Raw genomic sequence first — 27,602 nt, 5'->3', positions numbered from 1 at the left:
TGTTTGCTGCATATTAAACTTTTTATTACTTGAAACCTGGAGCCTTGCCTGCGCTGGTTTTATACTTCAGTTTTACATAATACTTTAAGAAATTCAAGTTGCTGAAAATAAAATACTCAAGATTTTTTCTTCTTACAGATCCAGACAGTCACCATTGCATCTTAACTTCCTGCCTATTACTAACAGAGTCACCAATCTAGTAGGTACTCTGACTTTGAGAATTCTAACACTGTTCTCCTCCCCTTAAAAGATTACTCCAAATCAAGCATCAACACTATTTAACAAGAAGCAGCCAAGAAAACACTGTTCAGGAATAAATTTAAACTTGCTGCCAGAGAAAAAGCCTTCTCAAGACTAGGACCTGTCATATGGAATCATCTACTTACAAATATAAAAATCCTGAAACCAAAGAAAGATTAAAAAAAAAACATAAAAAACTTAAGCAATATTTCCAGAAGGAAACTAGGAGCACTTGCTTCTAAGGCACTAGCTGATGTGGACTGATTCTTATGGTAGGTACTCTAATCATCCAGCTTCCATATATTTGTACATATAACTGTGAAAACACTTCCTACATAAACATATTATCATTACAATACTGTTGCATTGATGCAATGCTTTTGTATATAAATATTATGTTATGTTACAATAAGATGTATTATAAAATTTATGCTATGTCACAGTTTGATGTTCAAAGCCGATTTTACCAGTACTACCAAGCTTTAATTTATTGTACTACACCTAGTTTTAACTGTACTTTGGCATTGATTTTTACTCTAATTTTATTGATTTTCGACTGTACTTTCTACTGATTTTCAATGTACTGCTGTATACTGGTTGTGAATGAAAAGGATTAATAGACTACCTCTCTTGCCTGTTTATCAGTCTGTAAAATAAATAAAATATTTCAAATCTCACCTTTATGGAGTGCATAGCAGCAGCTAGCGGAGTGAATTTGTGTTCAGTCATAAAACCTTAAACTCATCCTACACTCAGAATATTATAAGAGGATTTTTAGGAACAGCCAATTGTGAATTAGACTGTTGTGACAACTCAAAATATACCTCCACAAAACGATCATTCACCCAGTGGTTAGTATGGAATGGACATTATTAGCTATGTGTATCTGTTTGCTAGGGATGATTATTCTTTGGTGGTCAGTTCTTGAATTTGGTGTTTTTTCATTAAAATTTGAATGTCTCTAAAACAAACTTCTTCTGGAAAAGCCAGATGAAGGGGAATCATTGTGCTTATGGTCAGTAACCAGACCAAAAGAGGGCCTAATGTGATCTGGGTAGACCATACAATGGAGTCCTTGAAGTGAATGTTGTGGGAAACCTTGCAGTCTTCTTTGCCTGTAGCTTATGGTTACAAGAGATACCTTGGACAGTCAAAATTTCAGCCTGTGGATTCCGTAACAATGGATATCCACTCCCACTGTAAATCAGGCAGTTACAGCAAGAGTGTTTGCCACTAAAATCCAGTCCAAAGATGCTCCTACCAAAAAAAGCTATAAATTCCCTCAACAATGGAGTAGCCAAAACAAGTGGGATTTCCACAGCAGAAAGCAGAATGAGTCCTGAAGTATGTTGTGTAGTATTCACTAGGGAACTGTCAACTGGGGCAGGATATTTATTGTGTTTGTTTGGAAATCTTCAGTATGGGAAACATTGTATGCCCCAGTCACTGTTTCCTCTCCCAGAAACCCCATGCTGAGGTAGTGAGGTGGTAGGGAGAACAAGAAACATCAGATAAACTTCTACCTAATAACTAGGTGAACAAAATTATAACTCCAGCACCTGGAGTAGTTGGATTTCACATGGTGCACATGGTGCAACAAGCCTATGCATTTTTAGGTACTACTACCTCCCTCCATACAGTACTTAGAGTTAAACTGGTTGTCAAGGACTTAGGGACACACATAGATAGCAATCTAGCCTTTGATTGTCACATGTCTACAGTGGTGAGAAAATCATTCTATGCTGTGCATCTTATAAATAAAGGTATGGCATCTAAGTCCAAGGAAGTCATTGTTCCACTGTATTCAGCATTCATCAGACCTGTCATTGAGTACAGTGCCCCCTTTTGTATGTACCTAATGGGGCATATCCAACAACTGGAATGTCCACAGAGGTTCCTCACTAAAAGAATACAGGGCATAAGTAATATGTCCTATGCAGACCGCCTCAAAGCCCTATCCCTGTGTTCTGTCTCCTACAGGCTTTTGAGAGGGAGATCTATGCCTGACATACAGTTCATTGTCAGACCCCACTTTGATGGACCTCCTGCATATCCACAAAACAAACAGTACCAGAATTACCAATTCTAAAGACTTAAACCTTGCCTGTGATATAAATAAGACTTGCTGGAGAGATAGGTATGTATCCCAGAGACTACCCCATCTATGGAATAGGTTCTCCATCTATGTGAAGCAGAGTTCCTCCCTAATCCAATTCAAGTGCAGCTTGGACAATTGGATGGGAAACCATAAATTCATCCCTGGTGTGGCACCTATGTCTCTAATGCAAACAGGTAACCTGTAAATGATGCATCTCCCAGGCCCATGCCTACACTTATCAAGGGTATCAGAACTTGTCAGAGATTTGGGATGCATGGCTAGGCTTAAAAAAACCCTTGTGGTTGTTAGCCTAGTAAACACCTATGAACCCAGTGCTAGAGGTTAAAGTTATTTATTTATGTATGGATTTATTTATTTATAAAAGTAAAACATATTTTATTTAATCTTTTCCTTAACAGCTTTTATTTAACTGTATGTTTGGTCTTAGTTATTACTCTTTGGCTGAAAAGAAGAAACAGGAAAGACATGTTAACTTCCTATATTAGAAGGCTAGTCACTTTTCTTATTTTGTGAGTTAAAGCCTATTTAATGAATTTATTTCAATGAATGGCACACAACCTCAGCTATTTTTCCACTTCACAATTAATTAATAAGAATTTCTTTCAGCAGTGATCTTCATGACAAACATCAAAGACTTTTTACACAGATATCACCCTGCATATTATCTTGTCAGCAGATACTGACACATATTGTATTTCACTATAATATGTTTATCAAGGATACATATGATTGTTCAACATATGTTTAATCAGAATGGGATAAAGGAATGATAATTAGTGGAATCACAGATAATTTGAATAAAAGACAGCTCTCTATATGATTTTGTAGCACTTTTTTCAATTGTATCACTTTTGCAGTTGTGCGTGATAACTATGCCAGAAAGGGACTACCATGCAGGCAGTCATGAGGGTGCATTGAGCTTTTACTCGCATCCCAGTGATGAAAGCATTTTTAATTTATGCACCAAAACCCCCCCACCCCTGATGCTATCATCAACCCTCACATCACTGTAAGGACTGCCTATGCCTCCATGGTTCATGCATGTATGTTACCCCATGTGATAACAAGAGCTACCATCATTGGCTTTGACAGCCCTGCCCATACCATCATTGGCTTTGACAGCCCTGCCCATGAGCTTCTAACCTTTTCCTGCTGCTTGACAAGCTTCAACAATTATTTGAATTCATGTTGCCTGAGCTGTAGACAAGACTTTATCCTTCTACATGATTTCAAGAACTTTTGGAGTAGAGAACATTTCTCTTATCCTTAGGTTGTGTAACCTTAGAGTTAATATATTTAGAGATCCGGGTGTCAGTGTGTAAGGTTTACAAAAAGGTTTTGTATTTTTGGTAAAAGTCGATATTGCTAGTTAACGTTTTTTTTTTTTTTTTGTTGTTAGTACTATATAACTCAGTGTGAAGAGTTACTATGAGATCAGTTTATCAGAACAGATCTATGCAGTCTGCCAGTGAATGTAACTGCAGTCTACAGTGTATGCAATGCAATAGTGGTATTGCATGAAATGACATGTTTTTTACAGGCATATGAACAAACAGACTAGCCATACCAAATTCAATAGGGCATTGTCCAGTTTAGTGAATGAACATCACCCCAGAACTCACAGGACAGATCTGCCCATAAAGGCATCATGCAATCAAGCAATAGATCTTGTATGTATTTTTTCTTTCAAACAGGAGTTCTATTGTCCATTGAGGGCAACCAAATCACTTAGAAACCTATAGGTAGGAGCCGCATAATTTGCCTCACACATAATTCAATAAGGTTCACTTACTGGATTTTCTTTCTGATTCATCCTTGACCAATTCCAATACCCTCCTTATGCTCTGGATCTATCAGAAAATGCAAAGCAGGGAGGCGTTGCCTAAATGGCCAACTGAGAGCAGTGAATTTTAAGACCTCCATAAACTAGTATAATAATATAGGAAAATTTTACTATTTTCAAGTTTAAAATGTCAGAAATCTATAGATAAACTATTAAGCTACATAAATATCAATTTGGTGGAGATATACAAAAAGTTTTCTGTCAAGTAGCTTGGAGATATATTGAGTCACTGAATATGAACAACTCAAGGAATTATCATCCAGATGCTGCTTTGGAAAAAGAACTGCAATTGATGGCATCTACCTTACAGGAACTATCTTTGAAGATGGATGGCTTTAAAATGACTTAAAAAACCTCAAATTAAATTCTCAAAAACAGACTGATACTCTTAAAGAACTATTACAGCAACACCATACAAAAATAAGAAATACAGAGACTTCTCCAAATGACATTGAAGGGAGACTCATTGCTGCTTAACGAAATAGATGACTTAGAAAACAGGGAAAGGAGAAACAACATAAGGATCTTTGGTCAGCCTGAAAACACTGAAGAAGATATTATTTCATTCTTAACAACCTGGATTCCTGAAATTTTAGACTTGAAAGGGGGACTTTCTTTTGGAATTGAAAGGGTGCATCGTGCACTGAGGAAACTGATTCTAACTCAACAAATACTCCACCTAGATCCATAGTTCTAAAATTTGTTTCATTTATGGATAAGGAACTAATATTAAAATCTGCTTGCAGAAAATCACCCTTAAAATACAATCAAAGCCTGATAAGGCTTGACAATGATTATTTTTCCAGAATACTAGAACAAAGGAAAACAGTCTGGCCAATAATAAAACTGTTGAAACAAAATGACATTAAAGCACTGCTGGCCTTTCCAGCCAAGATAATACTTTTAGCCAATGAGATGAAAACCTTTAATGACTTAGAAGAAGCTACTATATTCATCAAAAACAACATAGTGTCTATCCCAGCAGAAATGGAATGGATGGCTCCTACTCTTAAAAGAATAAAAGAAACAAATATTTAGACTGATGCTAGAAAGAAGAAACAATAACCTGATTCCAAGATAGCTGTCCCAAAAAACTAACTCTTACAACATCTCTCAAAGTATCAACTGATATGGTATATCACTTGTCATCTGTTTTTATTTTAAAAAAGGAGGGTTTCTTAAACAACTGAGAAACAGTAATGATTTATTCAGAATGTTCAAAGAGTCCAATAATTCTTCACAAACAAAGGTAGGTCAAGATGGTTACTATTTACATTATATATAAGCCAAACAAAACAACATATAATACAAACATATAAGTTTCTATTCCCCTACATGAACTCAATGAATACTTATCTTGTTCATTTTTTCATTGATTTTACTTATAATAATTTAAGCAATTAATTAACTAATTTAACAAGGTACCATTCATCAGAGTTCAGACTCAAATGTACCAAATTAACATCATATATAATAGCAGTAACAGCAGAGTGTATTGAAAAAACATGCTGTCATGGAGACTAATGCCTTCTTCAGTTAAAGTATGATTTAGAAATGCCATGTATATCCTAGTTAAATAATAGTAGCAAGCTCTTATTACAAATGTCATCATTATTTTGTCTAAATATAGTTAATATCAATTATGGCAGGTATCACATTTATGAGTGCTGTTTGTCCAATCCTGATATGGTGTGTATGGATGCAGCTGTGTCTGGCAGCTAGTATAAATGGCATTATTATTCTGTCTAAACATAGTTAATATAAATTATGGCAGGTATCATAGCTTCCAGTGCTGTTTGATCAATCCTGATATGGTGTGCGGGGATGCAGTCATATCTGGCAGCTAGTACAAATGTCATTATTATTCTGTCTAAACATAGTTAATATCAATTATGGCAGGTATCATAGCTTCAGGTGCTGTTTGATTAAGCCTGACATGGTGTGTGTGGATGCAGCTGTGTCTGGCAGCTGTTGTATGTTGCCATTTTCATCTCTGGGAAGCTCTGGGTTGTGGCTTTTGATCAAGGTTTATTGATGCTTGTGTATTAGGAAGAGAGATTTGGTGTTTTAGCCTGGATCCAGGGGAAGGATGTGGATAAAACTGTGATTTGGGATATTTTGGCAGAGAATGGTTTGTTTATACATCTACTGAGTGAGAGGTGGGAAGGCTGGAAGAATGGGTTATCTCTTGTTGTGGAAGCTTGCTGGGAGATTTTTTTTATCTGTTTGCTCTCTCTTCTTTGCCTGGATGCTGCCTCGCTGAAAGGGAGGGAATTTAGGCTTCAAGTTGCAGTGAAGTGAAGCTTTGCTTCAGGTGCATTGCGAACCTCTGGTATGCAGTACACAGACATACTAACAGAAGCAGATGCTCCCAGGTTGCTATGGTAATGGAGACAGAGTGATGATAATGCTTAACAGCTCTGAGGAGCCTCCGAGATGATTCTTGACAATGAAGTTTTTGGTTTTAAAAAAATATATATAATTAAGAGGCTATTTTAAACCACATGTATACATATTGATGGTCTCCCAACACTTTGTTTAGGTCATTAACATGATTCTTGATAAAAAATAAATAAATAATAATAACCGCAATTTTATATTTAAAATGTATTTTGGTCCAAACACATTAAGGACTTACATAAGAGTGGAAGTCTGAGTTATTGTGAAAGACTAAGAGCACTTGGTCTTGTGCAATACCCTTTGCAGTGGTCTGGGAGGTGAGCTTGCTCAGATGTGTTGGGCATATGGGGACAGCTGATTCTAGGGGTGTTTGGGGTTGGCGGAAAGTGCTAGAGAGTCATCAGATTTCCTTTGTGGAAATATCTGTGGGAAAGGCAGGTATGTTGAGTGGTTCACTGGCAGAGTGACCACTGCATAAAATAGGCTGGTAAAATGGAACAGGAAAAATATTGTTTTGGATAATTTAGGAACAGCCTAGAAGCACACCACATGAACTAGTGAATGGTATTATGGCAAAACTGAATGGGCATTGTTGCCTGTGCTTGAAGTACTGATATGCGTGCATGTAAGGATGGAAATATACTTATAACAAATAAGAAACTAGAAGGGTCTCATAATTAAAAGTATATCGACTGTATAAACATGTTTGGAAGGAGCTTATAATAAGAATAAGCATTACAGCTTGTGGTCTCTTAAATAACTAAGCAACAGTAAAAAAAACACACACAATAGTTATGTAATGTATGATTTGAGTAAATCTTGACATAAAATATATAATTGTCATATAAGATGAAGCAGCCTGCTGAATTTAGATATTGAAGACAGGATTTAATATTATGGGCTTGTGTATAATAACACTATTGTCTTAACTTGTCATAAATTACATACACTATATTGAACATCAAGGGGAAGCATGATGATTTTCTTATATAAGTAAATATGCATAACAAGTCATGTAATTGCTTTAACTTGAATTGTAGTTTTTGTAACCCATCTTGACCATATATAATACTTAAGCGGTTACCAAAGTAACTAATGTTTATACATGACATCAAACTGACAAAGTTGTTCAAGGGAAACAATAGAAGCCTAAACTAGGAATGTCACAGAATATAACAATCACATTCTGAACAAATAGTATTACATTGACAATAATCACTCAGTTTAACCTTTGCTGATTATACAAAATAGAATGTTGCCATTTAAATCTAGAAACTTTCAGTATATGCCATAAAATGGCAATTTATGAATATGGAAAGGGAACATGTAATCATTAATCACAATAAGTGAATTTGTTGTTTTTTTAATAAGAAATGATATATGAAAATCCTTATGTGTAGTCAATGGGGGGAAGAGGGATGCACTGATAATTAAAATGCACTAATGTTCATCAGTGTTCACGTAAAAGAAACTTGATGCTTTGAGTAAGTCAGAAACAAAGTGATTACTTAAATGCTGGCAAACAATAAAATATAACTTCTGATATATCCAGTAAAATACATTGTAATATAAACATTAGGTATAAATATTATTACCATCTATATATATATATATATATATATATATATATATATATATATATATATATATTAAGTAATACATTTTGAAAGACTTCATCAATAAGGGTGACTATGTTAAATAACTGTGTGCTATAATCTTTTATTGAGGTTTTATATATGATACATCCTACTTTACTATGATTGAATTGCTTGTCATCTATCTTTCATGTAAATATTAATTGCTTATACAATAAGTAGACATTTATATTGTATTAGAATTCTGGCTAATCTACAATAGTACTATATCTGTTCAAAATAATATAAATATTTCTTATTCCTATTACAAATATTCTCCATATGATAATTCAATTTATGGAGCTCAGATGTTCCGGATTGTCATGGTATGAGTGATAATCTGATGGACTTAGGTTTATCCCTCAGATTAGGAATGATTTTCATTCCATGATTAGTGTGGAACATCATTTTGTTAACATTTATTCATTTAAATTTGTTATTTCACAAAAACATTTTTAGTATGCCTGACCAAAATATTACTTTATTGGTAAACACCCAAAGTATAAAACTGATAATTTCCTTTAAAAGCTCAAACATATACTTTATAGTTATCAGAGGAAAATGTTTAATAGTCACAATAAAACAAAATATACATAGTCTAAATACCCCAAGATGGATTTAACTTTATTATCTTTAAATACCAATGGCTTAAACAATCCTAGCAAGAGATCAAATCTACTGAAATATTTAAAACTGAACAAAGCACAAATTGTCTTCCTTCAAGAAACTCATTTCAAAACAAATGACATTTATAAATGAAATCCTAAGGAATATATGATATTGGCACAATCCACTTAAAAAACAAAGACAAAAGGGGTAATGGAAAACAAATGTGATTAACCCAGAAATCATTTATAAGTATGAAGATAAAGAAGGCCTTATGGCATTAGTAATAGTTAAATATAATAACAGAATATGGACCCTAGCCAATCTTTACTGGTTCCCAAGCATTGGAACAGGAACTGTTAAAAAAACACTTGGATTTCATTTTCAATAATTACAAAGGCAACTTAATATTAGGAGGAGATTTTAACTGTATATTTGATATTTCTGAAACTACAAATAAAAGACCGCTGCATACATCTGCTGTATCAAAAACTTTAAACAAGTGAGCAGAATAATTTCATCTTGTAGATGCTTTCAGATTTAAAGAAGATAAATCTTTGTTGTTCTCCCATTAAGCTCACAGATTTGGTACACAAACTAGCACAGATAAAATATTTGCTGCCCCTGACTTACACTCTAAAATTATTAATTTCTCATTCACTCCCTGCCCCTTTACAGACCACAATTCATTGATACTAAAACTTCAAAATGGGTACAAGCTATTAATCTTTAACTCCAGAAGTCTAGCATATATAACTAAAATTAAAGAGTTTAAACCTGGTTATTATCTGAATTACAGTTCTTCTTAGATATTAAATAGACCACAGAGATAAATAAAATAATGATATAGGACTTATAAAAATAATCAGAGAATGGGATTCTGAATTATTAAATCTACAATCCAAACTTTTGTTGGTAAAAGCTGAAAAAATCAAAATCATTTGGAGATGAAAAAGAAAGTAGAAGTATTAAACAATAAATACAATGAAATTCTAACACATAAAACTAGTTTAGCTTTAGAAAAACTAAAAATTAATACCTTGGCCACTTCTTCCAAATATCTACATAATTTATCCACAATAATCAAAATACAATCAAAAGCTAGTAACATTAAAAGTATCTTCCATAAAAAGGGAACAATGTCTCGAATATAGGTGACATTATTGATGCCTATAGAAATCACTATATGGAACATTTCCAAAAAGAAAATATATATATCGCTCAATTAATTCTAGATGAAAAATGTTCTAATATAAAAAAAAAAACAGAAAAATTAAAACTAGATCTGCAAGCACCCATATCCTACAAAGAAATTACAGATGCAATAAAAGAGGTTACAAATAATAAAGCTCCAGGTATAGATGGCATAATTATGGAAATATATAAACTTTTTCCTTCAAAGATACTATCCCTCTTCCATAAAACTCTATTAGAAATTCAGTCACAAGCTTTAATACCACCCTCTTGGAGATATTCCTTAATCGCACCAATCCTAAAGGAAAACAAATCCTGAAACCTCTGTACCTCATATAGACCTATATCATTATTAAATAATGACTGCAAGATATTTATGTCAATATTAATTAACAGAATGAACATACTATTATCCAAAACAATAAATAATGATCAAACTGGATTTATATATCATAGACACACGAGTGACAATATTGAAAGGATAATTTCTCTTATAGATTATGTTAATATAGAAAATAAAGAAACACTCATAATTGGCTTAGATATAGAGAAAGCCTTTGATTCCCTAAATTGGGACTATTTATTCAAAATCCTAATGCTATTTGAATTTCCTGCATCCTTTGTTCATTTCCTAAAGTATATATATATATATATATATATATATATATATATATATATATATATATATATATACAAACAAATAATTTAGTGTATGTCAAGTTAGGTCCTTTTACCTCTGAATCTATACATATAACAAAAGGCACTAAACAAGGATGTCCCATGTCACCGATTCTATTTGCTCTGGCTTTTGAAATATTGGCAGATTCAATTCATAATAATATAAAAATGAAATGAATAGATGTTTATGAACAATACAATTCTAAAGTAATGCTATTTGCTGATGAAATATTACTGGTATTAATACAAAAGAGATATTAGAAGAATTAGATATATTAATTGACAAAAAAAGAACTGCAGACTAAGGGGGAGCACATCATAGGGAAACAAAAATCTACCTTAAAATATCTAGGAATTGAGTCATGCAAGGATAATAATGAATTAGTCTCAAAAACTACAATAATATCATCAATACAATTAAAATCTCTATGGAAAATGGAACAAAATAATATTAACATTTCAAGATAGAATACAGTTAATAACATGGTTTTACTACCAAGATCCTATATATAGCCTTGGTAATACAACTGTTACCAGAAAGGAATATACTTAACGAAATAAATTCATGCCCAATAAAATTTTTATGGTTTCCCAAAAGTAACAGAATAGCTTTAATACATCATACCAGACCATGGAAACAGGGAGGATTAAACTTTCCTGATATAGAAACATGTATAAAAGCATAAGTATCTAAAACAATCTCAGATTGCAAGTCTTACTCTGCAAATTGGAAAGAATTACTAACTGTAATATCAATAAATTAATTTGATTTAAAAAAAATTTAAAATAGATAAAAACAACTTGCCATGGCACATATTATGCACTAGTGTGCAATATAATATAACTAAATCCACTAAAACATGTATGATTAATTATTACATTGATTCATTTAGGAAAATTATTAATGCAAATATAGATTTAAAAATCTGGTTTGATCTTTTAACACCATTTATAGTCACAAAGAACTTTCCACATAAAATATATATATATTATTAATTCCTGGGAGCAGAAAGTATTTGTTTGTTAGCTCCAATGTATCAAATAACTAAAAGTTTTAGATATGCAAGTAGTAAAAACAACATACAAAATTCCACAACAGGACTGGCTAACTTTACAGACTATTTTGTCATATTCACAAGATTTAAGTAGAATAATTAACAATTCTTCATTTAAAAATACCTAAATTTATGAAATACATATATGAAATCACATATAATGACTTTGACATGGGAAACAGTATTTCAAAATTTACATAATATCGATAAACTATAAAACAACGCTCAAAACCTCATATTGGAAATATATAACAAAAGGACACAGTACAGTTAACTGAATATATTAAAACAAATATCTTATTATCAATAAAATATACATCCTTTACACAATACTGGAACATTTTTAATTGGAAATGCTTGCACAGAGCATTCTTAACCCCAGACAGAATCAGTAAAATTAGTTCTTCCATAAAAGGAATATGTTGGAGATGTGAGCAAGTACACAATGCAGATTGGAACCACATTTTCTTTGATTGTGTTAAAATTAAGCCATTTTGGAATGGTATTAATAACTTTCTAGAAGCTTTATTTAATTAATCATTTTATTTAACTAAGGCTCTTGAATTATTAAATGTGAACGAAGGTCCTCATTTGATAGGTCAAACATGTATCTAGTATGGACTATACTTGCAATTTCAAGGAAGTATATAACAAGAAGATGAAATTCAAACACAATACCAACTTTGGAAGACTTCTACAGCCTACTGAAGACCACAGCATTATTGGAAATTAAAATTAAAGAACTAAGAATGCATCCAAAGCCATTTATCAACAACCCTTGTAGAAAAGTCTTATTGTTGATTGACACTATACAATAATTGATCAGACATTCTGATAATGGATTGGCCGTACTTATAAAGTAGCTGTATACATTAAGATCTGTTATAGTGTTAGGCTAATGTAAATAGTGTACATAGTTATTTAAGATGTTATGTATAAATACTATGAAATTCATTCAAATGTATTTGAAAAATAAAAAAAAATAGAAAAAAGAAAATGCAAAGCATTTCATAGGGAATAACAGATTCTTTGACTTGAAAGTCTTCTTAGATTCTGTAGCTACAAATGTATGATTGGTCATCACATCTTTGTTAAGAAATTCTCTGTCACAAGTTAAGTTTGTTGGATTACTTTTTAAAACATTTCTGTATTTTCTATCAAATAAGTTTAATGCATGATCTTTTTTGTGAAATTGACAATCTACCAGTGAGGCACACAGAAGTACACTTTATTACACTATATTATCCATTTTTTTCTGTGTAACTCAAGTTAATTGACATATATTGAAAGCTATTCACTTTAATGTAAGAAAAGCACGGTTTGTGGATTACTGCCATTTCACTTAGTGCATTTTGTAAGTGAAATGAGTATATATATTGGGATTATGTTCATGACATAAAGTGTACAATATTACTGTCAGTGCTATAAAGATAATTTTGAAAAATATTTTATATATATATATATATATAAATATATATATATATATATATATATGTGTGTGTGTGTGTGTGTGTGTGTGTGTGTATGTGTGTGTGTGTGTGTGTCTATACAGTGAATTAGTTCACAGACCTTATCACGTATTGTACTGTTCTCTTATCCCCTAGGCTGCATAACCTTGAAGTTAGCAATTTTTTATGAAACAACCCTCCTAAATAAATGTCACATTAAACATTTAGTTAAGAGGGTTGACCCTCCTAATTAATATTAGTTAGGAGGGTTGTTTTGTTAAACTGACAGTTTATTGCAGGATGCCAGTATTTGTTTTGTGGAACTGCTGCCCAGTGGGACTGGGATTTTGCTCTTTCCCCTCTGTCTTGTAGTTGGCATATATAATTAGCAGGGAGTATGGAAAGGCAACCCCCACATGGGGTGCAGGCAGGAAGTTTGCCTCTCACTTTAAATATTGGTTCCTTTCTTCTCTTGATTAGTTGAATTTCAAGCATTTGTGAGCAATGTAGCTTGCCCAGTTTAGTGAGTTGACAATGTAGTTTCATACAATCATATATGTGTGTTTACTGTTATAAGAGGATATGTAGTTGGTTCTGAATTTTGTGTGTCACACTTGTCAAAATATGAATTTGTAATAGAAAAATAAATTAACAACTGTTCTTGTGCATTTAATTCAGATGACATAAAATAAGTAATATTGGGTGATAGATGCAATCATTTAAATTTGCTTAGATCACAGATGAATCCTATTTGGAGCTGTTTGGGACCTTCAAAGCATAAATGTTATGTTATGTACATCGCAGATAAAGATTCTAGTTGCCTACTGATGTACTATGTTCTTCATCTGTAACTATGTAATTAATTGCTATGTTAATCAAATTGTTAATCGCTATGTAAATCCAATGTAACTACTGTCTGTATATTTGAACTGTGGAGCTTTTATTCTTGGGCATCCGCTGAAAATGGACCTACGTCCAGTCGGACACTCCCGGTCAACAAATGTAAATAAATAAATGAATAAAAATAAATGTTTGGCAGACTGATAATTTCTCATTGGAACTGTTACATACTAACTCAGACTACTGTCACAGTCAAATTTATTTCTCTCACCACTAGCTGTGGCAAGCCAGAGTTTCAGAAAAAAGAACTGACTGGTAATAGTAGGTTTCCATTTGTAAGGTAATAACTGATGGTTTTATTTCACTTATCTTGCTGGGATCTGAGCTGAATATGAAGTTATTTCTCCTTTCTTACCATCACTGTTAAATCAAAAAAAACAATGCAGCAAGAGTGGATAGCCTCTGCCATCCTGCTCTGACTATACTGAAAGATTAAATCGACCCTTCCCTCCTTGATGACATTGTCCTTGGCAGCAGGGTTCACCCAGTTCATTACCTTGCAATGCTGAGGTATTGAAGTAAATGGAGTGCCCCTACTCCAGGAACAGGTAATGAGATTCTTTAACATGTTACATGAATGAATCGAGTTACCTATTTTAAGCATAGAGTCGGTAAAAAATATTCTGGTTCCGCACCTTCTTCTGGTATAAACATACCTTCTCTTCTTGTCCTCCTTGATCTGGACATCTTATATTTATTTATCTTTTTTTTTTTTTGTCTACAGGTTTAGTTATGAAAGTTCTATTTGTTCTGAAGTTGCATTTCAACAGTACAATGGCTGATGTACTTTTAACAGTAGAGTGAATGGCCGTTCTTTACAATCTTAATGCATTGTTCATTTGTTTTTCATGAATCCATGTAGAGTGACCCAGTAATTCTAAAACATTTCTTTCATTTTGCATGAAGTGTTTTGTTAACTCTCTAACTTGTGGGTAAGATGGAGTCACCTTCCACTTCCTTGGCATTCTCAAAACTCTTTAAGTTTATGGTTCTTCTAAAGTATATATCTGTGTTACTTGTCTTTTGGTTTTCCAGTGTATGTGTGGATGTAGAAAGCAATGGTTCTAACATTGAGAATCTTATGCAGTTGTTAATACTACCTAATACCACCCAAAAGGTAATTTTTTTTTTTTTTGCAATCTAGTTCACTGAAACCAGTGTTTAAATCAGTTAATGCTTCTGTTGTTTCCTCTGGGGTTTGTGCTTAAACAGTCTTATTTAGCTTTAGATTTACTCAGCATGGCAGTCTATATTTGTCACATATTTATTTGCAGACATTGGCATTCTGTACCATATACTGTTCTATCATGTTCATGCTCTTCTCTATGTCATCTTTTCCCCTCTTTCCTTTTCAGCTTCTATACAGTAAATGGCTAACTTTTTTACTACATTATAATACAACTGAATGGATTGTTTACGATATAGTACATGAAATATTCCTTTCATTGCTCTGACGTTTATTCTTCTTTTTGGAAACAGTTTTTACTTGGAATTACTGATTTTTGAAATGCATATGCAAATTCTTCTTGACAAATTGCAGTTCTTGTATTGGCCTTAACCAACTGTAAATAGCATCTAATTGTTATTGATGGTACTATGCCCAGTGCTATTTTTATTTCTTTTTTTAAAATGCACTATTCTGTTTTTTTTTTTTTTTTTTGCATTGCTATTTGTACTTATATTGTATTCATATGTTGATATGTTGCTTTTTTGAAACATACGTGTCAGATTATCCTCCCTTGTTGTTTATCTTTAGCTCTATATTTTCCTCTGTGTTATTGCTCACTTACACTTCTGACTAAGACCACTTAACACTTCTTACTAGGCAAATTTTAGCAAAACATTGCTGCTACTTGAATTATGTACATGCTTTTCCTTAAACTGAGCACTGTACCTCATGATGATACCTTCCACCATACTACATTGAATGTATTTTGCAGCTTTTACTCGTCTGTTCTTCTTTTCTGTCTGCTTTTCTCGATTATTTTCATGATCTTCACTTTCTCTTTCCTTCAGTTTTATTAATGTGTTCCCTTTTATCCCTCTGTCTTCTTTGCCTGCATTTATGATGTGGTCAAGAATCTGGCATAAGCAACCATTTTAAATCATAATGAGTCCCGAAATGGCTAAAAGGGTGCAGCAATAAAAATACAAATGTAAAAAATACACCTGATACTATTTAAGTAACTGAAATTCAACTTTAATAAAACCACACTTTCCAAGAATTTTACAAGAATTTAGCGCTTTTGACCAACACTAGGTTTTTATCAGAATAAGTACATTAGCCACAATCCAGCACTAAAATGCTTAAACAAAATCACATGATAATGTCATGTAACTGAACTATACAATCAAAAATCTACTTTAACGCATTGTCACATTACAGTTTTTTTGTGTAAATAATGGTGCTTCCAGGCCTCAAAAATGGAGAATTTATATAAAAACACAGTATATGTACATCCTGTGATACTGATGCTTAAGTCCTCTGCACACGTACTTCACAAAAGGAAACTCTAGGTGTCTTTAAAATATTCTTAATACATCTGATTTGCCAAACTAGAATTCTCACAAGCACTGTCACACTTAACTGTTGATCATGTAACTCCTGCTCAGTAACTTCTTCAGTGCACACAGAAGCCTCTTCAGACATTGTAACTTGAATCAATTTGAGTTCATAAAAAAGCTTTAAGGATGTAACAGTAAACATATAAATGTAAAAATCACCTTGTGCACTTTAAAGTAACAGAGATTCAACTTTAATAACACCACACTTTCCAAAAATTTTTATGTCCCTGCTTTTTTTTTTTTTTTGCTCTTCATATTTTCAAACTCCTTGTGAAGCTGAGTGTAAGAACATAATAATGGTTTATGGGAACACTGTTTTTACAGGGACAATCACAAATGATAAGATCAGAAAGGATTGCAGAGAAGGAGAGGAACAAAAGAGAGAGAAAAAAAGAAATCTACCAGTGTAAATTCATGCCAGAAAGTAAAACAAACAGTGGAAATATATCAGTCAACCAGGTCTTGAGTGGAAGTTTTTGCCGCATCTCTGATTTAAAAGGTTATACATGAAAATTGAACTTAAAAGAGTTGTATAAAGAGAAATGCGGAACTACTAAAGGGGATATAGTTGTGTCCAGTGTTTTTAACCCTCCATTAGATCCAGTTATAAAAATGTTTGAGGATATTTGTGGCAGGAATATTAGAAATGCATTGTCAAGTTCCGTAAGTAAGAAATATTATAATTGGATAATTAATGAAAAGAAGGTTCTTAAAAGACTGACTGATGATTACACTATACGTATTATGAAAGCTGACAAAGGGGTTCTATGGTTATTATGAACAAAAAAGATTATAATACAGTAATGTATTTTATGTTGAGAGACATTGAATTTTATGAACAAGTATATTTTACTGAAGTTAAAAAATCTTATAGATATGTTAACAGTTGGTTATATGAAAATGATTGTAGTAGTATAGTCACCGATACAATGTACAAATCTTTCAGTGTAGACAGACTACGTATCGATAAGCTTGTTTTTAGCAGAGTTCATGCAGTGCCCTGTAGGTAGTTCAGTGAGTTTGCTTGCTTCCATTACATGTCAATAAGTTCACACTCAGTAAGGTGCCAAGGACCACAGGGTGATAACATGAAATGCAAATCACAGTACAAACACAACAATGCTACTCTATATTTCATGTGAACATTTTTGTATTCTTGTGCCAAAACTACATAAAAATTAACTCCTCTATTTTTAACCACAAAGAGCTTTGAACTCTATTGCAGTGGTCATCAGGGCATTAGAATTCAATTCATCAATACATACTTACAAGGTTAGCAGTAGGACAGCTGAATAAGGATGTTGTCACCAAAACACAATGCCTCAAGACCATTTGGTAAAATTCCACTTGAATGTATGTCCCATGGAAAGGAAAAGGATTTGACTGAATACTATTCTGTAATAGAGAAGTCAATGCCTTAGGGTAATAGACTTTGGATTGCATTAGAATGAAAACTTGAATTTACATTTAGATTTACAATAATAATCAGGAGTGTAGTATTTTATTTTTGTTTTTATTACACATTCTTTATTCTTGACACATACAAACATGCAATCAGCATTTATGGTACATATTTCATCTACTAGTGGTTAGCTATTTCATTCTCTTAGACTACATTTTTCTCTTTCCAGTCCCCCTTCACCCTTTTCATTCTCCTTCCGCTCTTCTTGTTGTCATCTCAGTTATAATCTTAATTTTGCCATCCTTATTCTCCTTCTTGTGACTGTTTTGATTTTTTATGTTATCTCCTGCTTACTTGTTCTTTGTTGCCTCTTTTGAGTTCTTTGCAGTCATAATGCTTAGATTTCATACAGCATATTTCTTATCACTTTCAGCTCTGTTTTCCTATGCTCTGTCTACATGCACCAGGCACATAATTTCCCAGTATTATTACTCTTTTTTTATATATCTTACATATTTACAGTACCTGTTTCCATAAATCCTGTGCACTTGCATGCTCCCAGTACATGTTTCATTCCTACCTCATCTTATCCATGCCTTCAGCAGTTGCTGTTTTATTACTTGTCTTCCTTCTCCAGCTTCTTTGGAGTGTAGTACCTCATATGTTATAATCTTAACTGCTGGCCGCACTGCACCATGCAGCTTTCCTGTTACTTCTGCTATCTTTTCTCTTTCCATGTATTCTTTCTTCTGTTCTACTCCTCCTCCCATTTCTATACTTTTTTGCATCTTTGTCCTTATTGCCCTGTCCACCTTTCTTCTTAAGTCCTTGTATACTATCCTACCTTTCCTCTTCACTGTTTTTCTCCATTTCTCCAATGGTATACTTCTTATCTGTGTTTCTTTCCCTTTAATCCTTTTATTCATTTAACTCCTTAACTGCCATTTCCTCGCCCCTTTCCCCTTCTTTCCTTCTTCACCTGATCTTATTATGTTATATGTGAGAACATATGAGTAATATATAGCATTCTCAATCCTCCCTCTATCCTGTTTGGTATCGGAGTGCCTCTATTTTCCTTCTTTCTTTTTCTTTCTACCACAACTTCTAATTGTCTGCAATGCATATGATTTTACTTGAATAGCAAGCCATGGTTAGACAAACATAACATTTTTTTGTACAAGCTGATACTTTGTGCATCAGTCTTTGAAACTGCTTTGAAATATTTCACTTCTCAGATATCACAGTACAATCCTTCACTTGTTAGATATCATAATACCACAGGGGAAACTGCTAATGCTTATGATCTGATTTGACTGTAATTTTCTTCCCATAGATGTCACTTGGACTTTTTACAACCAATGATTACACTAGAATTCTCTTTCTCTAACTGTCCAGAACATGTTTGTGCATCTGTTGATACTCTAGATGCATAAGCTGCAACTTTACCTTTTGTAAACGTCCTACATCTAGGCCTTGCTGACTAGCATCTACTTGCAAAGAATTAGGTAAAGTCATATCCTAGAATTTGAGAGTTGGTGCTGCAGTAGCTAGATATTTTAGGAACTAAAAAATAATTTTCTAGTCTGCTGACAAACACCATGGCACATCATGCTATGATAGTTTCCCTGTGGCAGTGGGATATCTGACAAGGGATTCCCTGTGTCAGTGGGATATCTGATAAGGGAAGAATAAACTTGGACCTATATTGCACTATAGTTAAGGAATGCATACGAGATTTATTAGTAGGAATCTACATTTTAACAACAGTTTTAAACCTATCAGTGTTTGGTTGTAAGCCCCTGCTGTTAAAACATGCCTCGTGTTTCACAGAAGACAAAAACAATCTGGCAGTTGACCCTGCTAAGTCTAAAGCCTCAAGACCTCAGTCTGTCAGGCAGTGTTACTAAATTCATATCACCTTCTTGTTTTGTAACACCCTAAACTAGAGTATCATCAATTATGTTGAATGCTCCATTTGGCCCTTTAACTATAAGTTTTACTGCTCTTTGCAACACTTGTGGAGCTGATGAGGTTACAAAAGGTAACCTTAAGAACCTGAACACTCTCAAGGATGTATTGAATGTATCTAGTTTGTATCTGGGTCCATCCAACATAATCTGACAAAATCCTTAGTTTGCATCAGGTACAGAAAACAATTTAGCATTAGGCATAATGATAATTAGCTCTTTACTAGAGTAAGGCAGCAAATGCCAAGCTCAGTATTATTGTTGTCCTTCCATTCCTGGCGATTTGATTGGTAGAAGACCCAGCATAAAACACTTGGCAAGACAGAACTGTAACATATCAGAAAGCATACAGAAAGTCCCAAAACCAGCAAATGTTACAGGTACTACTTCAGGAGAAATCTTTTTTTATTTTATTTATTTATTTACCATTTGTTTACTGGGAAAGTCTGACTGGACACAGATCCTTTTTCAGTGGAGGTCCGGGGAGAAAAGCTCCTTGAGTAACAGTAAATTTTAATGCATGAATTACAATAAAGTAAATTATAATGTAAACAAAATGTAGTATACATAAGAAAATACAAATTGGTTACATCATGACAACAAAACCTAGGCTTTGAACTTAGCTAGTACTATTTGTAAAGTATGACTTAGGTCAAGATATTAGGTTAAGACAGGCCGATAGGAATAAAAGATTAAACACAGGGGAAGAAGTTGGATATGGTTGGGGTATGCTGAGCATTCACAGGTGGTTAGTACAGGAACATAGCCATTTATTTTTTAGATAAGCTTTAAGTGATGGCTTAAAGTGGTTAGTGGATGAGATTGAGAGAATGGAGTAAGGAAGGGAGTTCCATATACGAGATATATAGCTGGAAAATAAAGATTCTCCTGCAGTGTTGTTGGCCTTGGAGATGGTGAGTAAGTTCTTATTGTTAGAGTGAAGTGGTCTGTTGGAACTGTAAGGAAGGATGATATTTCATAGTGCAGGGGTTCTGGTTGGTTGTGTTAGAATTTTGTGAGTTAGAGAGAGTTGGTTGTAAAAAATAATGTTGGGAAGCTCAAGCCAGTCGCTGTACAATGATTTGTTCTATATGGGCAATCAGATGCAAACTTAGCAATTTTATTATAACAGGTGTCTAGCTTAGATAGGTCAGTTTTCCTAAGATTAGTTAAAATTGGAGAGGCATATAGTAAAGTAGAGGTCAGATGGGTTTGTGCTAATGTCATTTTGGCCATTTTGGTCAGGTACCTTTTGTGCCTATATAGACTTCCAAGTTTCTTATGGACTTTCTTTATTGTTAGGGAGACATGTAAGTCAAATTTTAGGTTATTTTCTATTTCCACTCCAAGATGCTTTGTATGGGTTGTCAGGGAGATGACAGCATTGTCTCTGGCTATTATGTTAAATAGTGGACATGAGATAGATGTCTTGTTAGGCTGGAAGAGTAATAATTTAGTTTTGCTTGGGTTCAGGATTAGATGAGTATTGGCTAACCATGTTTCAACAGAAGTAAAAGATTCCTGTGTTTGAGAATGAAGAGCTGATAGAGAAGTGGCAGCACAGATAAGTGTTGAATCATCTCCATACTGCATTATAGAACCATGCGGAGTAGCTGTTTGTAGATTATTAGTAAAGAGGGAGAAAAGGAGAGGGCCCAAGATAGATCCTTGGGGAACACCAATGGATAAAGGAAGGTGTGGAGATAGGTCACCCTGCCATAGAACAGATTGTTGTAATATTCACCCTCCAGACAACCTAAACCTTCAAACAGGTTGACATATTTGTTCAAAATATGATCAGGATTCTGTAACACAGCCTCTGTAATTTAACATACATCTCTGAACTTGTAGTGAAATACTAATCATGGACGTCCTTTTATTATAGTTACACATCACATCAGCTTCTGCTGTGTACAGTGAACTTGAATATAAGCATTAGCTTCAGTAATTGAATCTTCTTATGCTACAAGACCTTCAGATCTACTCATTTATGTTGAATGCATAGGGCAAGTTCCTTCTGAATGTACAAATATTCTGCATTTGTTTGTCTTCAGCATTAACAGATTGACTATCCTGATTTTCAATTGAACTGTTGTTCCATATTTGTACATATAAGTAATAATTATCATATGAAATGCACGATCACTAACAACCATGCATTATGTAACACAGTCAGCTTTGCCCAGAATATTTGGTTGCTTTAAATGGGCTTGTAAGGACACTGTCCAGATCAAGACATAGTAACTTACACTTGTGCATCTAGTCCTGAATCAACAGTCAGTGCTTACACCTTGAATAAGACAACAGCATACACGGAGAAAAGTACTCTTTACTGTTAAAACTCAGAGATTTCAAAATAAAATCTGACATACTACACCAATCTCAAGTTTAAATACAATTGCTTTGCTTTAATCCACAGGTTTTCTGAGTAGCAATTTTTATGATAGCAAAGGTCATCAGTAGCAGCTTTAACTGAATACAAACACTCATTCTGGCAGTTACACTGCATATTGAAACTGTGTCATGCTTACTCTGAACTGACAGAATAAAATAAACGGCATTCAATTCAGTTGGACAAATACACTTTTCAGCTTTAAGCTGTTCTTTAGTTTCCTAAACACTAATACTTTTCTGTGGAACTTGATTTCTTACAGATACTTGCACAATTACTATTGTGCCCACAATGATTTGCAGCCTGTATTAAATGCTTTAAGTCTACATTTTTATGCCTGTAGTCACTATATTTACATTGTGCATAGTCTCTGCCTGCTCATTTACTGCCAGGTGCTATCTGAAATGTCATTTGGTCACCCTCACTTTAACTTTTATTTTTAGTATCTTAACAGATTTAGGCTTTGTTTTCATCTCTTTCCTAATTGCAGCCTTTATTTTGTACACGTCCAATTTTTTATCATTTTTTTTATTTAGATTTTTAGAAAGTTCACCCATTCGACATATATCAGTGAGCTTTTTCAATGCCAGATTTGATTCCTTGCATAATCTGCTCCTTGATCACTTCTGATTGTACACAGTCACATAGTTCTTCCTCTAATTAAAGAATCAGCCAAGTTGCCAACATGATAGTCTTGCACTCTAGTTTTATGGCCAGTCATATAAGCATCTCTTGACCCTTGAACCCCTGGTATCCAGTGAAAAGGGAATGCATTACATGTCAGATTCTTCTTTGGCTCAATATGCATGGGATTTACTTTTAAGGCATAAGTATTATTTCTCTCGCCTTCTTTCACTCCCAGAATAATAGTATTAAATATTATGATGACTGTTTTACCTGCAAGATAAAGGGACATTGCTGACTGTATTTTTAGGTTTTCATGCAGGTCCCCTTGTAGGGAGATATAGTTTGACATGTTGAGATCTCAATGTTCAGTTTTCAGAGAGGTTTCCCTGTGGCTTCAGCAGCGCTGGTCATTACAATGTAACCACCTCAAACTAATAGCTGAAAAATTCAGCAAAAAATGCATTGTTGGTTTAATGAAGTAAGAAAATTAAATAAATATGACAAGAGCGTGCTCTGCAGTTTTAAAATGTAAAAATAATAAAAATAAATTGTTTTAACATGAAAACTTTTAAAACAATGGGAAAAATACACTAAAGGCAGAGTAAGACAGCAAATGCCAAGCTCAGTATTATTGCTGTCCTTCCATTCCTGGTGATTTGATTGGTAGAAGACCCAGCATAAAACACTTGGCAAGACAGAACTGTAGCATATCAAAAACCATACAGAAAGTCCCAAACCCAGCTTACAGTGTCAAAAAGAGAATCATTTTGATACTCTTTTTATCTGTAAAACAATATATAGGTTATTTAGGAAGCTGAAATAACTGGGAATAACTACAGCTGGGATGAGTACACAACAGAGCTGTTTCAATGAAAGACAAACCACATTTTTTCCTAATAATCTGTGTTCCTCACCCATGTACAAGGATATGAGTATGAGCCACTCAGCCCTTGTTCAGTCCCCAACCCAGGTGTCTGTTAGCTGGTGTGGGAGGATGGGTTTGCCTATGTTGGCAGAGAGGAAAGAGCACGTTGCAGGTTACTCCTTTCCCCCCTCCAAGGGGAGTCAATAAATACAAATGTGCCCCAGGGGTGGGCATTTGAATCATGTCTTTAAATTAAATGCTTTGAATTTAGAGTGCCACAGCATCAACAGTCAAAGCATCAAAACCTTATATATTAACTGTGAGATTGCATTTCAGTAGAAAAGGCCATTTCTGCCATGCCCGCTGTATAGCAATCTGCTACAGTTGGCTTCCTGTTCACTACAATACTACAGCATTTTCAATTTTGATATTGTGACTGTCAGTTTTGTGGCATTTGACATTCAAAATGTTTGGTATACAGACATAAATCCAACTTACCAGGCTGCTGACTTGTAGTAGCCTTCATCATGGTTGCAAGGAAACATACATCTGCACATGGAAAGCAAAATGGCCCCTGCAATGATTGGGGTTACACAACTCCCCATGCTTAGGATGGGTTAGTGCTTAAAACAGAAAGATTTGTCTGTCCCTATTGGTGAGTTAATCCTTGTGAGGCTAAAGACAGTTTGGGTGATCATTAATAGTAGGGATGTTGTGAGGTATTAAGCAGGCCTTGAGGTTGCAGGGGAGTCTCAATGGTAATATATGATATCTCTTATGGGCCCTCAGGCTGGCACAAAGGACAGCTAGTGGTATGGAACTGGTGTGATATTCAGTGAGCAATAAGCTGCAAGAAAACCATAGTTTGTCATTTGGTACACTTTGCAGTTACCCTCATCTCAATGTTAAAAAAGAAGAAATATCAAAGACAAAAAAAGCAGTCCACAAGTGAGTTGTAGCAAGCATGTTATAAATGTAAAAAACAGCTTGATATAGTTAAATCACCACAGAGTGAGTGTTTCACCATGACCATAAATGCAATATCAGCATTCATTTATGCAGCTTCATAAATTAATGCCCATTGTACAATCCCATACAATTAGCACCTACCGATCATACCCCTAAACAACTTGTACCCAGGGCAGCCATCCTCTTACAGCTCTGACTGCAAAGGATGCTAATGGCCTGCAGAAAACTGAAGTAAAGCATGCTTCATGTCTACCTGGATGAAGGCTCACTCTTAGGTAGTTACTAAGCTTACAGTCTGGAAGACCTTTGAAGGGTCTAACTGAAACGTCAAACTGCCCGTAAGCACTGTTTGGTTAAATGACTTACCCAGGGTCATGCAGTAGGTAAATGAGGGATGAGAGAATCAAAACCTGCACCACAGAAACTATAGCTCACAGCCTTCACCCTTTGAGCCAACTGCCAGACTGGCTTCCCCCCATGTCACTGGCTGCATTAATACTGGTAGGAAATGAGCTGGAGGAAGGTTGATCACTAACACTGATAGGAAATGAGATGGAGGAAGGTTGATCACTAACACTGCTAGGAAGTCAGCTGGAGGAAGGCTGATCACTAATACTGGTAGGAAATGAGCTGGAGGAAGGTTAATCACTAACACTGCTAGGAAGTCAGCTGGAGGAAGGCTGATCACTAATACTGGTAGTAAATGAGCTGGAGGAAGGTTGATCACTAACACTGCTAGGAAGTCAGCTGGAGGAAGGCTGATCACTAATACTGGTAGGAAATGAGCTGGAGGAAGGTTGATCACTAACACTGATAGGAAATGAGATGGAGGAAGGTTGATCACTAACACTGCTAGGAAGTCAGCTGGAGGAAGGCTGATCACTAATACTGGTAGGAAATGAGCTGGAGGAAGGTTGATCACTAACACTGCTAGGAAGTCAGCTGGAGGAAGGCTGATCACTAATACTGGTAGGAAATGAGCTGGAGGAAGGTTGATCACTAACACTGCTAGGAAGTCAGCTGGGGGAAGGCTGATCACTAATACTGGTAGGAAATGAGCTGGAGGAAGGCTAATAATGGTCGTCAGGGGAAGGCAAAAATGCATATAGAAAAAATCTGCACATCCTGTCTCTTCTTGTGATTCAGTCTCCCTCTTTTCCAGATAAGAATGGGGTATGCTCTCATAAACTGATATGGGGAGATGCTGACACCTACCAAAATTCAGAGGCATAGCATGCTTGTCTTATACACCAAAGACAAAAATGGAAAACAGACCTCCATTACAGAACAAGACAGTAAATACAAGAGAAAAATGTAAGCAGTTCTGTTTTCACTTTTGGGTACCAAGACATTCCTGTAGAAATCCTGTGAATTAAGCTATTAGGCGTTATGCTACAAAGATTTGGTTGGGGCATAAAATGCACAAACTAACATGATTGACAAATGACTTCTGTCAGTTTCGCAGACATTTATTCATTGCCCACTTGAGCTTATTTCACTGCAGTTTGAGCTCAGTGGCTCCAGCTGGCATGTGCTAATGTGTTGCTACTCTGTGTTTTTAGAACAAGACTGTAGATACTTACATATTAGCAAGTTGCAGGTGATCCAAGGTCTGTGCGCCTAGCAGAATGAGCAACATGGCTGTCACTTTGCTTGTTAGTGGCTGTTCCTCCTTTTAGGTGTAGAGACTGCAGAGCGAGAGTAAGTGAACAAAGTAAGGAAGGGTGCAGGGGGATTGACCCTGCAAAAAAAGAGTAGTTTTTTTGCTGTTGTCACAGCTGCTCATATACAGATCAGTTTGAGTACATAGCAGACGTGTTTAGAAGGTCTGCACTCAAGCTAGGTAAGATAATTCAAGTATAAGCCTTGCTTAGCTCATATAGAAAATACTGCCTTCTGAAAAGTACTATTTGTATAAGAACTTGTAGCTTGGTGGCTAAAAGAGTGCCAGCAAAGAAGGTGAGGTGTGAAATACTGCATTTTTCTAAGAAAGCTTTAAAGGCACTAGATGAGTAAGAAAATTATATGCAGGAATTTTCTCACAGACCCTTTGCATTATCTTGCCCCAAGCAACCGTCCCCTTCTGGGGCCAAAGTGCCTCTATTGCAGTAGTAATAAAATCTTTGATTAAACCTAACACCATCCCTAATTTGAAGTATATATGAAAATAATATAGGGCATAGAAATCATTTGCCTAATAGTATACCTTACAGAGTCTAGGTACACGGCTCATGAACTATGTTCTGCAGAGAAGGCTTTCATTTTTGCAGTTTTTTTTTTTTTCATACAGTGTGACTCTGACTCATTTAACAAGATTAGAACTCCTGATTCAGTTCTGAAAATAAACATCTGTGTCATGTGGACATTAAACCCTTTCCTCAGACTATAAACAACTGATTAAACTCCTGTCAGGACAACCATTACTAGTGTTATTTTCATTTCGTTCAGACACCACAAACTGCAGCCTACACAATCTGAATGTTATAGATTTGCCAGAGGAGCCTAGCTATTTACAAAAGAGGGAAAAGCAGTAAAAGTAGTGACAAGCCTGTAAGACAGTCAATTGCTTTCAGTCTTATGAATACAGCAGAAAAATCAGGCATGTTGCCAGGATATGACAACCTTAGTACTGTGTTGCAGAAATTGTCCACTCAACTGAATCACAAAGCAGTCAGACACTCGGCTTGGACATGGTAGC

The 27,602-nt window shown here is 34.7% G+C and overlaps 1 long non-coding RNA gene across 1 annotated transcript in view; it reads right to left on the bottom strand.

Annotated features, from left to right (window-relative positions):
- Window positions 1–27,602, bottom strand: part of LOC122817361 — a 69,804-nt gene that overhangs the window by 38,505 nt on the left and 3,697 nt on the right. The window contains exon 2 of the long non-coding RNA XR_006367219.1: window positions 17,952–18,077. This is a non-coding gene — a long non-coding RNA (uncharacterized LOC122817361). The remainder of the gene's footprint in view (window positions 1–17,951; window positions 18,078–27,602) is intronic.

The sequence above is a fragment of the Protopterus annectens genome, chromosome 12.part0 (assembly GCF_019279795.1).
Source record: "Protopterus annectens isolate FY-2018-M chromosome 12.part0, PAN1.0, whole genome shotgun sequence".
Lineage (NCBI taxonomy): Eukaryota > Metazoa > Chordata > Ceratodontiformes > Protopteridae > Protopterus > Protopterus annectens.
This window is presented reverse-complemented; position numbering and strand designations above follow the sequence as displayed.